Raw genomic sequence first — 14,034 nt, 5'->3', positions numbered from 1 at the left:
CCTTAAATGTTCAAAGTTTCCTTTAAAATTTGATGAGGCACTTTTTTGTTTCGGCAATAGGAACATTGGGGGATGCCAGACTATTTGTACAGCTCATTAAATATAGAATAACTTGTAGTTCTTCCATCTGAAAAACACTTTGCAAACCTTAGCTTCACCACACCTCTGTTCCTCCACTTTTACAGCTGGGTAAACTGAAACAAAGAGGTTCAGTGAGCTGAAGATATATAGGAAGTCTGTGGCAGAGCCAGGACAGAAATCAGGTCTGCTGACTCCCAATCTGTGCCTCAAACACAGGGCTATCCATTACTACCTATCCTGTATATATCCTAATGATAGCATCTAATCCCTGTTTGTTAGGGAGATGGCCATGCAACCCGGTCATGACACGGTTCTTTCCCTGAGGGGCCTACAGTCTAGACACTGCAAACAATCATTTCCATGTATAACCTTATCACACATTCTCACTGAAGCAAATGGATTTTTCATGGAAACAGGATGTTTGCTGAAGTAACTGTTTGCAGGATTAGCCCCTGATTTAGATGCAACATGTTTTGAAGAAGGGGAGATGAAATTGAGTGAGGCAAAAAGAGCAAGTCAACAAAATAAGATTAGGAGACTTCTTGTTTTTTGAAAGTCACATTATTGTTCCTTTTTCATTTGTCTAATGCTTTTAAAGGCTGTTTAATGCTTTCAGCTCTTCGGTGTAGCTCGTTCTCCTGCCTTTCGCTATTCCCTCCACACTAACTACCCTCTAAACCAGTGGTTTTCAAACTGCAAGTTGCGACCCAGTACTGGGTTGTGGTGGCTCTGGTCAGCACCACCGACTGGGCTGTTAAAAGTCTTGTCAGTGGTGCTGTCCGGCTAAGGCAGACTAGTACCTACCTGTTCTGACACTGTGTGCTGCTCCTGCTCCAAGCACCGGCTCTGAACTCCCATTGGCCGGTTCCCAACCAATGGGAGCGGGTGGGGGGGGGTGCCTGTGGGTGAGAGCCGCGTGAAGCCGCTTCTATGCCTCCGCCTAGGAGTCAGACCTGCTGCTGGCCACTTCTGGGGCACAGCCTGGTCTATGGTGCCAGAACAGACAGGAAGCCTGCCTCAGCACCCCACTGCACCGCTGACTGCGAGCTGCCCGAGGTAACCCTGTGCCCCAATCCCCAGCCCTGAGCCCCCCCGAACCTGGAGCCCCTTCCTGCACCCCAAATCCCTCACCCCAAACCTGCACCCCCAGCCCACAGTCCCCTCCCACACCTTGAACCCCTCATTCCTGGCCCCACCCTGCAGCCCTCACGTTTGCATCCCAAATCTCTGCCTGAGCCCCTCCCACACCCCAAACCCCTCATCACAAGCATCAACAATTTTCTTCAACTGGGTCACCAGAAAAAAAAAAATTGAAAACCACTGCTCTAAACAACCCTTAATGTGACTAGTTCTTCCTTCATATCAGTCTGGGCCCTCTTGTGTATTGAAACTGTTACCCACATAGACCACAACCCTGCAAGCTGTTCTGCATGGATGAACTCCTACCCCCACACAACTCCATTAAAGTTGATAGGCCTTCACTCTGGTGCAGTGAGAGAACAGCCTGTAGAACTGAGGCCTAATATACTGAATTACAGAAAACATGACAAAAGAGGTACAGATGGGACAGATGGCCTCACAAATTGTGAGTATGGTGCCTCAACAATCTCTTGTGATTTGTGCTTTACTTATATCCCACTTCTGTTTGCCTTTCCAATGGCTGCCAGACACATATGGTATGTCTATGCTGCAGCTGGGAACACACTTCCCAGCATGGGCAGACAGACATGTACTAGCTCTGCTCAAGCAAGCACACTAAAAATAGCAGTGTGGCTGTGGGACACAGGTGACTGCTTGAGCTACCTACTCAACCCTCGGGTACAAACTGGTGATTAGCCCAAGCCACCACCCATGCCCCTGCAGCCATGCTGCTATATTTTAGCATGCTAGCTCAAGTAGAGCTGGTGTGTCCATCTACTGGTGCTGTGAAGCACGCTCCCAGCTCCAGTGTAGACATACTCATACGGTGGTCACTTAAGTACTATTTTCAAATCATACCTAGGTATTCTTGAAAATGTTACTTTCTGTTTATTGCCATCAATACCAGGCTTTTCCTGAATGATGTTTTGCAGATTGTACCCATTTGGCTTGTAATCTCTCTTGGCCATATTTCATCCTAATCCTCCTTGCTTTACACATCCCTTGATTTCTTCAATTCTTCCGTTGATCTATTTTCAGATGTTTCTTACATTAGTTTCTCTTCAGTTCTAACTGGGCTATGAAGAATCCAAAACCTTTGCAACTGGCACTGTTCCTTTCTTTAATGCTCAAGGATGAGGAAGGTGTCCTTAAAGAAAGGGTAAGAATCCTATATCAATGAGTTTATTAAATATATCTAGAAACACTATAGCTATCATACAGGTCATTCATTTAGAGAACTCCACCCAAAATCTGTTAGGTACAGGATGTTTACAGGATTTTAAAAGTTGAGATGAGAACCACTTGCAAATTCAAAGGCTCGCTTTCACTTCAGAAAGGATTTTTCAGAAACGTCATAGTATTGTAACAATTTAAAAAGAAAAAATTTGTCACTTGCCTTTTGATCTTTTTCAGACCAATAATTACCAATGAAATCATCCTCCCCAAAATCTGGTGTTTTTAATGCAATCATTAACCAGCTTGATCTACTATTGTAGATTTCTGTTTAGACTCATTACAGTGTTTAACAATGTATTTATTTATTTTAGTGTGAAACACAAAGTCATTATTTTTCAAGGTTAAATAGATTATATGAAAATCTGGCAGCATCAATCATCCTTCTGATCCAGAAACTCTACCCTATTTTCCTACCTGCTGTTTCAGTTCTTTTTAATGTATTTTTCAGACCAAATAAACTCCAGATGTGAACGTATGTAGCTGTGGAGTGACAAAATTCAAAGCCCAGAGACCGGCTTCAGCTAGGTGAGTAAAGCAGAATAGTTCTTCTGCATCTTAAGTTTCACAGGGACGCTTTTATATAGGAAAGATTTCTTGGAATTTTTTTTTAAATAGGCAGAAAATTTCCCCTCTTTATGTTACTAAAAATTTCATGAGGAAAAACTCCTTCCTATAAAAAGTCAAATGCACCTGGTCAAAGGTAAGGCTTATAACAGAACTCTTGGCACAACCTTAACTATGCTATAAGATGTCTAAACTTTGGCAATTCTATACATAAAATATCCTTAAGTTACAGTTAAGGATGCTATGTGGAATTCAAAAGATAATGTTCGATTACACATATCGTGTACCAGGAAAAAAAAATCAAAGCATTAAAAGTTAGGATAGTCTCAATGAAAAATTACCTTAAAGCATTCTGATACCAACTTTAGCTCTCAAATCATGCACACCTCCATTCTTACCAATAAACATAAAGGGGAAAGTCCTGCCATTTCAGTGAGATGCACAGAGCTTGCATCTAGACCCATATGCCCATTTTCATAAGGAAATTTTACCTTTATCAGTTTTTTCCTCTTTGAGCCAGGTCTTTCAGCAGTATTATCTGCAATGTGGGTCTTCTCTTTGTGGATCTACAACAAGGAAGTGTGCAGGCTTAGATCTTCCCCTTCAGGCGCCAGGGAAAAGCTAGAAGAGAACTAATGAGGGGAGGGACTTTTAAAGGCCAGAGGAATTAAAGACCATCCCAGAAGAGCTGTTTCAAAGGCTTGGATCAGATGACAATTACAAGCCACAACATGGAACCACCCACAAATCCCAGAAAGTCTCACCCACAAATGCCCAAACTAGAGTCTGATGTCCCAATGTGTAGAGCCTAGGACACCCGGAGAAGGGAGACGACTGCTCAATGTGCAAAACACCCAATTCTCTAGGACCTAAGGGACCATTATGGGGTATATGTGCCCTTTAAGACTGGAGGGGGCCAGAAGACCCCATTCCAGGGATATTGGAATGAACAAAGGCCCTGGAAATGGTCTTGTAGCAAGAAGAGAGGAATTAGTCCCAGAGAATTAGTAACTGGATGGGAAAAAACAGGATACTGCCCGTTTAAGGGCCTGGGACCAGGAGACCTGTGGGGGTGGAGAGGAAACGGGACTCCATTCTCTCCCAATCAGGAGGAAGCTGATATATATGCAGCGGTATATATGCTGCCTGCTCTCAGAACAGGAAGTCCAATCATTGGAAGAAGGAAGCCAGAGCTAGAAGGCTGAGCTTCTACTAGGAAGGGCATAATCAGTAGCTCTGTGAAGAACGTTTCTCTGGGACAGAGAAAGAACTCCGTGTGTGGTAGAAGAGCAGGATGTGAGTATGAACTTTTGTGTTGCTATGGTGGACTTTATTTTGAGGACATTGAGGACTCCTTTGAATTGCTTTAGGCTATCAACCCAGCGCCAGGCAGTGGTTGGTGATAGTCCCAAGAAAGTCTGGAGGGAGCTCTTAAGGGGCTCCAAAGAGGAGAAACAGAGCCAGGGTGGTGCAGAGGCACCTTAGGCCAAAAGGTGGTGCTCAGTTTTGATGTTCTGTACCTTGTGGGAATGCCCTACACCCCATGTTCATCCTTGTAAAATGATTGTGTGGTATCCAATGCAAAGTTTGTCATGTTGGGTGTCTTTGGAAGGCTCATGATGCACTGAGCATTGTTGTTACAGTAATGTTATAGGTTGTAATTTCATGTATATAGTTATGAGGCTGAAAATGTGTCCTCATGGCTAAACAAGTCCAGACAAAAACTCTCCAAGAACAGAGGGGCAGTTCAGACCTCATCAGGGCATGTATGGGACCAACCCAGCCCAGCCTCACAGGAACAAAGGACACTGGCCTAGGCAATAACAAAGGATCTGTTGGAGTCTCGTGTGAGTCACCCCCCTTCCTTTGGTCAGTCAGGGACTACGATGAGGTAATGCTCACCTGACCCTGAAGGGGGGGGGGGTGGCAAAGCCAAGAGGGAAGAAGGAACATGATAAAAGGGAGAGATCTTTGCCATGCTTATCTTCTCTCTTCCACCTCCATCTACAAACATCACCACCAAGCGACTGAAGTGCCAATCAAAGAGGAGAGCCTGGCTGAAGGGCAACCAGCCAGCCTGTGATGAGAAGCATCTAAGTTTGTAAGGGCACTGAAAGTGTTAAGATCAGCTTAGAATGTGTTTTCCTTTTATTTCATTGGACCAAATCTGACTTATGTTTTGACTTATAATCACTTACAATCTATCTTTGTCGTTAATAAATTTGTTTGTTTGTTCTACCTGAAGCAGTGCATTTGGTTTAAAGTGTGTCAGAAACTCCCCTTGGCATAACAAGCCTGGTGCATATCAATTTCTTTGTTAAACTGATGAACTCATATAAGCTTGCAGTGTCCAGCAGGCATAACTGGACATTGCAAGATGGAGGTTCCTAGGGTTGTGTCTGGGATCGGAGATATTGGCTAGTGTCATTCGGTTGCAAAAACCAAGGAGCAGCTTACATGCCAGAGGCTGTGCGTGAACAGCCCAGGAGTGGGGGTCTCACAGCGCTCCCAGAGTCAAGGATTGGAGTGACCGAGCAGATCACTGGTCCGGATAACACCAGGGGAATATCACAGTAAACGGCAACTCTGCTACAGGACCATTGTGGTGTTTAATTATTTTGGAAAATGGGGAAAAAATAACTCGAGTCCCAAAAGACATTAACTGATGGTTGAAAGAACAATTAGGTGAATCTTATGCAGATCATTTCCATAACATTGCTAGTCTTTGGAGCTCAAATAAGAGTACTACTACTATTTTCTGAGGACCTCAAACTGCTTTACAAATATCAATTAATTAAACCTCATCAAAGGTACATGGAGTAGGAATTATCACCACCATTTTACAGGTGGGGAAACTGAGGCCTGAAGATGTCAAATGATTCAAGAGAGGGAGTCAGACCACAGCCAGAAAAGGAAATATTGTACATGTCCTGTGCTCTTCTGTCGAGTTTTGGAAAAAGCAGTCCCTGCCCCAGAGAATTTACAGTCTACAGCAGTGGTTCTCAAACTTTTTTTTTCAACGGACCACTTGAAAATTGCTGAGGGTCTTGGCAGACCACTTAATGATCTTTCCAAATGTTGTTTGTACCATTAGCTAACTATTGTAAAGCACTTGGATAAAAGCGTTATATATAAAAAAAATTAATAACTACCTTTTTTTGTTCTACAAATAAAAGCACACAACTCATATTTTAATATCAGTAGTCTTACCTTTCTAATGCCCTCTCTCCCTCACCATGGCAGCCCCCAAACTGGGGGCTGGGAAGGAGGGCCAGCTCTCTCTGGCAGTCACAGCCCTGGAGCTGGGGAAAGTCGCCTCTTTCTCTGGCCGCTGCAGCCCTGTTCGTCCCAAATTCCCCCCACCCCCTCTTCTTACCCCACTGCCTCCTCCCACCTACACCCCATTCTTTCCAAGGCCACCATCTCACCTTACATGTGGGTCTTCTTCAGTGTCCTGGCACCTAATTAGTGGATCCACATCTGCGCGGCTACACTAATTAGGTGGGTAGCCCTTGATGCTCTTGTGTGCGGCCGCCCAGGTGCGCACCTGAGAGGGAACTATCCGTGGACCACCTGAATGGAGCTACAGACCACAGTTTGAGAGCCTTTGGTCTATAGTTTACAAGTAAGGATGGCAGAGTAGGGAGAAGGGACTGAGGAGAACAAGGGTGTGACCGAGCAACCTCTTGGTGCCAACTGGCAGAGGGCATAGGGGATGCATAGCACTTTACAGGCATTTCTTGGGTCAATTATAGGCACAATAGTTCACCAAAGGCATGTGAGAGCTCTGCTGGGCGCCCTGGTCATCATAATCATTACAAAGTGTATGCACGGGTCATATTTATGAAATTATGTATTTATACTAAAAATTATGTACTTCAGGTCGGGAGTTAAGAGAGGTCACCAGGAGGTGACTTAACTCGGACATGTTTCTTTCAGGCAGGAGGTAACACGCTTAATTCTCTGTCTGGCCATGAGGCAGCCCCAGCAGAGTCTTCCCAAAAGCTGGGGTGCCCCACCCCTTCTGCCTGAGGCCAAGCTGGAAGCCAGAGCGGGCCAGGAGCCGCAGACCCTCCACCTGTCGGGGGGGTGAGACCCAACAGCAGCCCCCACCCGGAGCAGGTAGAGGGTTCGTGGCTCCCCACAGCTGCCTGCACGGCTCTTACCCCAACCCAGCTCTGGCCAGGGGATGACGCCATGGTAAGAGCCGCGCAGCCAAGCAGTCCTGGGCGGAGACGTGGACTGGGGGCTGCTCTCGGCCCCCAAACCCTGGGCAAGTGGAGGGTCCATGGGGTGGCGACACACATTGCCTGGGCTCCATCTGCCAGCCTGGCTGGGAGCGCAGGGCCTCGGGGGAAGAGGAAGGGTTAGGGGCTGTGACAAAAAGTGGTCAGGCCAGTCCACTTTTAAAAAGTGGGAGGGCCATGGCCCCTGGTCTCCCCTGTTCCAGCACTGATGTCATGAGTGCATTGTATGCCTCACAATGGATGTCAATTTGCATATTGAGCCAGATACCAGCTGAAAGATTGTGAAATCTATTAGAGAGAAAATCTACAGAAAAAAAAAAACCAGTCAGCAGGGGTGTCCTATTTATGACCAAGATCAAAGGATTAATCTGGTATATCAGGGAATTCACAGGTTTCTCTACTGAGGAGACCAGCTAAAAACATGTTTGTCTTATGAAAGGAGGGTCACAGCCAGCCTGGCTGTAAAATGCTGAAAGGATTTAGGATGAGCATTATTCTACAAGACATGAGGGTATCTAATTAATTAAATCTAGGTTCTACAATGACTGTTATGATTTGATTGTATCTGTAACCATTTATTTCCAGTACTTGAATCTCAGTGCTTTGTTCAATAAATCTATACTTGATTTCACTGTAAACATATCTAAGTGCTATGTGTTAAGTGGGGCAGTGATCTGAGGTGGAACTGATAAATTTCGGTGTACTGTTTCTTTGGAAGCAGCGGATCTCTGAATCAGTATGGTCTGCACAGGTCCAGAGGGGAGTACTTGTGTTGCCTGTGCCTGGTGAAGCTGAGGAGCTGATCTTTAGCAGATGACATAGACAAGGCTTCCTCATGTTAAGGGCAGGTGGTAGTAAGGTACCTCACAGACCAGGGTACTCCCAGGAAGCATCCAAAGGCTTACAGCAATAAGATCACATGGTCAGTCTAGGCATCTGCATGTCTCTCTTAGTGGTTCTGTGTTCTGGGGTTTTGTTTTTATTTCTTACATTTATCTGAAAATGAGAAAGTTATAGGATGGTGAATATCATGAATTTGGTGTTAGGTGGGAACAGTGGAAGAAATGAGTCTTGAGGAAGGATTTAAATGAGAAATGGTTGATGGCTTGATGGATGTCATTCTGGCTTGTAGTGAACAGACCATAAATTACCTTGGTAGCAGACAATTCTAGTTGTTAGCTCTCTGGTATACCAAAGCAACTGTAAATTGAAGGTGTAGAGAACAATTTCAATAACAGGTAGCTGTCTCTTGAGACTGTTTTTCCATTAATGGAGTGGGCAAATATTGATTTTTGACCTATTTCTGGCTAACAAAAGGAAAAACATTTCATTATCTGGAAAATTGTTGATTCCAGAGGCCCACTGTAATCTGTGTTTTTTCCGTTCTCTCCTATTTCAAATGTGTGTTACTGCAGCTGCAGGGATGCTTCTCCTCTACTGCAATAAATCCGTACTTTTAGCGTCTATCTGTCTCTCTCTCTTCAGTATGTGAAATAAGCATTACCATGCAAGAAGAGGGCCACTACTCTTTAGAACTAAAACTCTTTAGACAGGATGTTGTAGAAGCAAAAGAAATGAGCACTTACTTTTATAAGTGCCTTTTCCAACATTCTTTATTCTGGTAAAATATCTATTGACTTCACTGGCAGGTTTGCCTGAATAAGGAGTGAATAACTGGAGCTTTAAGTGTATAAAGAGGTGTGGAGAGTAAAGGGAGAGAGAGAGAGATGAGCGAGGCAGAAGGCCTGAGACAAGAGGAGTAGAGAATGGTGGCTGCATGGAGATGGCTGATCCTCTGAGGTGCTGGGCATCTGCAATTCCAATTGATCAGGCTCTGACAGAAGACAGAAGGAAGCCATCTGATATTTATTTCGTCTTTTAAGTGTTGAGCATTATTACATATAATTTTTGAGAATTTTGTTTACATAATAGAAACTCTTGCACCACTTTGCCAAAAATATCTCATTCTCCATGTCCCACTGTTTCAGAGCCCAGCTGGACCGGATGTTGGCCTACTGCTTTTCTCTGCCAACCAGTGAGCAAACCAAAGACTAAAACAGGTCTTGCAACCTTAATAAGTGGCTGTATTTCAACTAGCCTCTCAGAGACATTCTCTTCACTATGGCTCTTGAAAGTTCTTGACATAATATTATCAGGGATTCTATTATTTTCTTTCTAATAACTTGTCCAGGACAAGTGCTCTAAGTTTACTGTGAAAGCATGTTTTCACTGATTTGTACCTTTATTTGAAAAGCAAGAGCCCTGCCTGCTTTCTTACTATAAAGCACTGTTTTTTAGACCTAGCAGGTGTGATGCAGAGATCATTAAAATATGTGGGGATGATAGTCAAAAGGGTGGGAAGTAAATCAGCAAGGATAGTGAATAGAATGTGGTGACATTAATGTCTGATATCTCAATTGGCTGAAGCAAGATTTTTTTTTTTTCCTGGGATAATCAGTTCCTTGGGAAAGGGCTCTTTCATAGTTGTTGTTGTTGGGTTTTTTTAAAGACCAAAAGGGACCATTTGTGATAATCTAATCTGCCCTCCTGCATAACACAGGCCACAAAATTTCACCATGTGATTCTAGAAACAAGCTCACAGCACAAACTCAACTGGAAGCTATCTTTTAGAAAGACATTGTGTTGATTTAAATACTTCAAGTGATGGACTATCCAACCACATCTGTAGGTAAATTGTCCCAATGTTTTATTACCCCCATTGTTATACATTTGCACTTTACTTCTGGTCTCACTTTGTTTAGCTTTCGCTTCTGATTGGATCTTGTTATAACAGGGTCTGTTACATTAAACAGTTCTCTTATCAAATCTTCTCCCCATATAGGCACTTAAATAGTAAATAGTGATCAAGTCATCTCTTAACCTTCTCTTGGATAAACTAAAGATTTTTTTCATTTTTACCTATAAGGCAGGTTTTCCAGAATTTGAATTGTTCTTGTAACTCCTTCTGAATCCTTTGCACTAGTGGTCTCACCAAATGCCCTGAGTAATACCACCTTTTCCCCACTTCTTACTGTTACTGCTCATACAGCTAAGGATCATATTTCCACTCATATGCACTGTTTAGAACTGGGATTTTTTGGTTCAGTTGGTTATTCACCATGACCCAAAAGTTGTTCCTAGAATATATAGTTTTTGGCTACATTAAAACATGTTGTTCATGTTAGACTAGCTTACTAATCAATCCACGTCACTCTGTAGGAGTGACTTTTTTACCATTCCAGCAATATATGGTTCATCTGCATGCTTTACCAGCAATGATTTAATATTTGTGGATTTTTTTTGAATTCATAGTGTCCTATCTGTACACGTTGATAGCACTGCCTGAACAATAATAATGCAGAGGGACAATATTTTGATGGTGGGGAGGATAAAGTTAGGGACCTAAATACCGGGCCGGATTCTCGGAGGTGAAGAGAACACAGCTCCCGTTAGCGTGCACCACCCCATTGTCTCTGCTTCCCCTACAGCTAACACCTTCTGCCTTAGCACCCCCACCGTGCTCAGCTCGCAACCCCCCCCCCCCCATCTGCCTTCACCCCTCAAAGTAGCTGCCTTCTACTCTGCCTCCCGCCTTCAACCTGCCACCGGGCTCTGTTCCCCAGCCCGGCCTTCAACCCGCCCCCCCCCGTTTACTTTTCCCGCCACACCCCTACCGTTGATTCCACCCTCCCGCCACTTGCTCCTCTCTGTCTTACCCCGGCCCGCGCCCCGCCTCTCTCCCCTCCCTTAGCCAATGGGAGAGCCGCTTGCTTGCCGAGCCAGCGCCCGCCAATGGGCAGCGCGGTTGTTGGCCTGCGGCCGCTGGAAGCCGCACCCTGCCGGGGTGGGGTGTCGGGGGAGCGGGGCGGGGTTTGGTGCTGGGGCTAGAGGCGGAGGAGACGGAGGCGCGCCGGAGATTGGGGGGGACTCTGCAGCTGTCGCCCAGCACCCGCAGCGGGCTGCCGCCGCCGTTACTTCTTCCGCACGCCGGGGTGAGCTGAGCGCCGCCGGGGCGCGGCCTGGCCTGGGCTGGGTTGGGGCGCAGACGTTGGGGGAGCAGCGGTGCAGGTGTCTCGAGGCGGGGGTGCAGGCCTTGGGCGGGGTTGGCGGAGCAGGGGTGCAGGCGTTGTGAGGAGGGGCTGGCGAAGAAAGGCCGCAGCTGTTGGGGGAGGGGGTGTAGGTATTGGGCGGAGGCGCTGAGCCTGGGCTGGGGGTGTAGGGGGAGGGGCTGGGGGTGTAGGCGTTGGGTAGAGGGGTTGAGTCTGGGCTGGGGGTGCACGCGTTGCGGGAGGGGCAGAGGCGGAGATCTCTGACCTTGGTGGGTAGACGTAGCCTGGGTCAGGGTGCTGGTTCTGGAGTGAGAGGAGGCACTGTTGTGGTGGGGGGGACATAATGCGTGGGAGAAGCCTTAGCAGATGTGGGGTCTGGGGCAAGGGGCTGTAGTTCAGGCTTTGGGATTGGGTTGGGGAGGCGAGGGGTTGGGAGCCAGGCTCAGGGTGTGGAGGTTTTGAGGGGCCTCAAGCTTTTGGTTTGGATGACTCAGGGGATGGGCTGGGGGCTCTTGTCTGGGAGTTGTGTGGAAGCTGCTGTGCTGGCAGTTGGGATGAGGGGGGCTCCTGTGGTGGTCTAAACAGATGCCGTGGTGAGAGGAACGGTCACTGTGTGTCTGTACCTCTTTGCAGTCCTGTGATGGGTGAGGTGTAGTGCTGATGCTGTTACTGCAGAAAGCAGCTGCTCAGTGTTCAGATCTCCATTACACCACTTGGTGCATCTACCACCTCTTTCCCGGTTCTCCCTCGGTCCACTGTTTTATGGAATTAGATTGATTGTAAACATCTCCACTGACTTGCTGATTTTTGCAAGGTGTGGAGAATGGGTGATACAGATTAATAACAGCAGCTAGTTTAGAGGGAGGAAAACGGGGAATTTGTTGTATTTGTGTACAGTGTTATTGATTGGTGACGTATCAGTTGCTGGATATGGGCATTGGGCAGCTGTTGCGTTTTGTGTTCATAGAGTGTTTCTCATCTTTCCAGTATCTGTTCCTGGGTATAAAACATAGCAAATATATATTGTAAGTGTTTTGTGTTTGACATTGAGTCTTAATTTAGGTTGGCTTTAAATAAAACTGGGGGAAATCCTATCTAGAAAAGACCACAGTTATGTGGGGGCCATGAACAGTGGTGGGTCTAAATCTTCACAGAATATTGTTGCAGCTGGTGGATGTCCGTTCAAAGCCGATTCTTTTATTTGGTCTTCTGAAAGCTATTACGAACAGTGGTCTTTTTTTTTATTACCTGCTTTAGTGATTTATGTCAGCAAATTAATAGTATAGAGAGAATATGTATACACTTTGTTCATTAAAATTGTTAAATTCTCAAACTGTAACTGCTTGAATTAAACAGTCTGGTTTGCCTGAATCTACAGGATTAGTCTCCCATACATACGGGCTGCAGTGTAGCTATTCTGTACAACACCGAGCAACAGAATTAAGGTGATATAATGATACTCCAGGTGTGATAGAAGGATAGAAAGCACCACAAATCCTTTCTATCATGGAATAAAGAGGGGTTTTAAAATTACACAAATACTTATTTTTAAAAAAATTAAGGATTACAAAGGGAGTACAGTAGAACCTCAGAGTTATGAGCTGACCAGTCAACCACACACCTCATTTGGAACCTGAAGTATGCAATCAGGCAGCAGAGACACAAAAAAAGCAAATCCTATATAGTACAGTACAGTGTTAAGTGTAAACTACTAAAAAAGGAAAAGTGTTTTTTAAAAAAGATTTTACAAGGTAAGGAAACTGTTTCTGTGCTTGTTTAATTTAAATTAAGATGCTTAAAAGCGGCATTTTTCTTCTGCTTAGTAAAGTTTCAAAGCTGTATTAAGTCGCCTCCATTCCTGAGGTGTCCATAACTCTGAGGTTCTACTGTACTAAGAAAATTGTCTTCATTTTATAGGCTGTTATACTGAACTGAAAAACAGAATCTAGAATGTATTTTCTGTTTTGCCCTCCATATCGAGGAATATGGGTAACTCAAATTATCAACAATCTCTTGAGCTGTTTAAGATGGAGTACAATATATCAAATTACTTTAAAGTGAGTTTAATGCCTGCTGTGGTTTGTTTTGGTTGAGGTTGCAGGATTTAATTGAGATCTGACTTTCCAGCTTGAGGATGCTTTGGTCTTCCAGGATGAAAATGCATGCATTGATATACTAAACATATTGAATGTCTTCCACTTCTATTTGACTTCATTTTTGCTTAAACTCTTATTAGAGAAAACATTTTGGTCCAAAGATTGTTTTTTGTGAACATGGGAACAGCCAATTGTCCATCTAACCCAGTATCCTGACAGTGGACAATGCCAGATGCCTCAGAGGGAATGAACGGAACAGGGCAATTTCAAGTGATCCATCTCCTGTTGTTCGGACCCAGCTCTTGGCAGTCATAGGTTTAGAGACCCCCGGATCATGGGGTTGCATCACAGACCATTCTGGCTAATGGCCATTGTTGGGCCTATCATCCATGTGCATATCTAATTTTTTTAAATTTTATACTTTTGGTCTTCACAGCATCCCCTGGCAACAAGTTCCACAGGTTGACCAGACATTGTGTGAAGAAGTACTTCCTTTTGTTGGTTTTAAATCTGCAGCCTTTTAACTTCATTGGGTGACCCCTAGTTCTTGTGTTATGTAAATAAAAAATGTGTTGCCCTTCTCTGTATCTTTTCCAATTCTATGATATCTTTTTTGAGATG

General features: G+C 44.8%; 1 protein-coding gene across 12 annotated transcripts in view; it reads left to right on the top strand.

The window, feature by feature from the left end:
- The first annotated feature begins 11,131 nt into the window (after positions 1-11,131).
- ADD1 (adducin 1) overlaps positions 11,132-14,034 on the top strand; it is a 123,910-nt gene continuing 121,007 nt past the window's right edge. For all 12 annotated transcript variants that reach the window (XM_074951787.1, XM_074951786.1, XM_074951782.1 and 9 more), the window contains exon 1: positions 11,132-11,260. The gene's annotated coding sequence lies outside the window, so the exon portion shown is untranslated. The remainder of the gene's footprint in view (positions 11,261-14,034) is intronic.

This window comes from Natator depressus, chromosome 4, assembly GCF_965152275.1.
Source record: "Natator depressus isolate rNatDep1 chromosome 4, rNatDep2.hap1, whole genome shotgun sequence".
NCBI classification, from domain to species: Eukaryota; Metazoa; Chordata; order Testudines; family Cheloniidae; genus Natator; species Natator depressus.
Note: the sequence above shows the minus strand (reverse complement) of the source record. Positions and strands in the feature narration are given on the sequence as shown.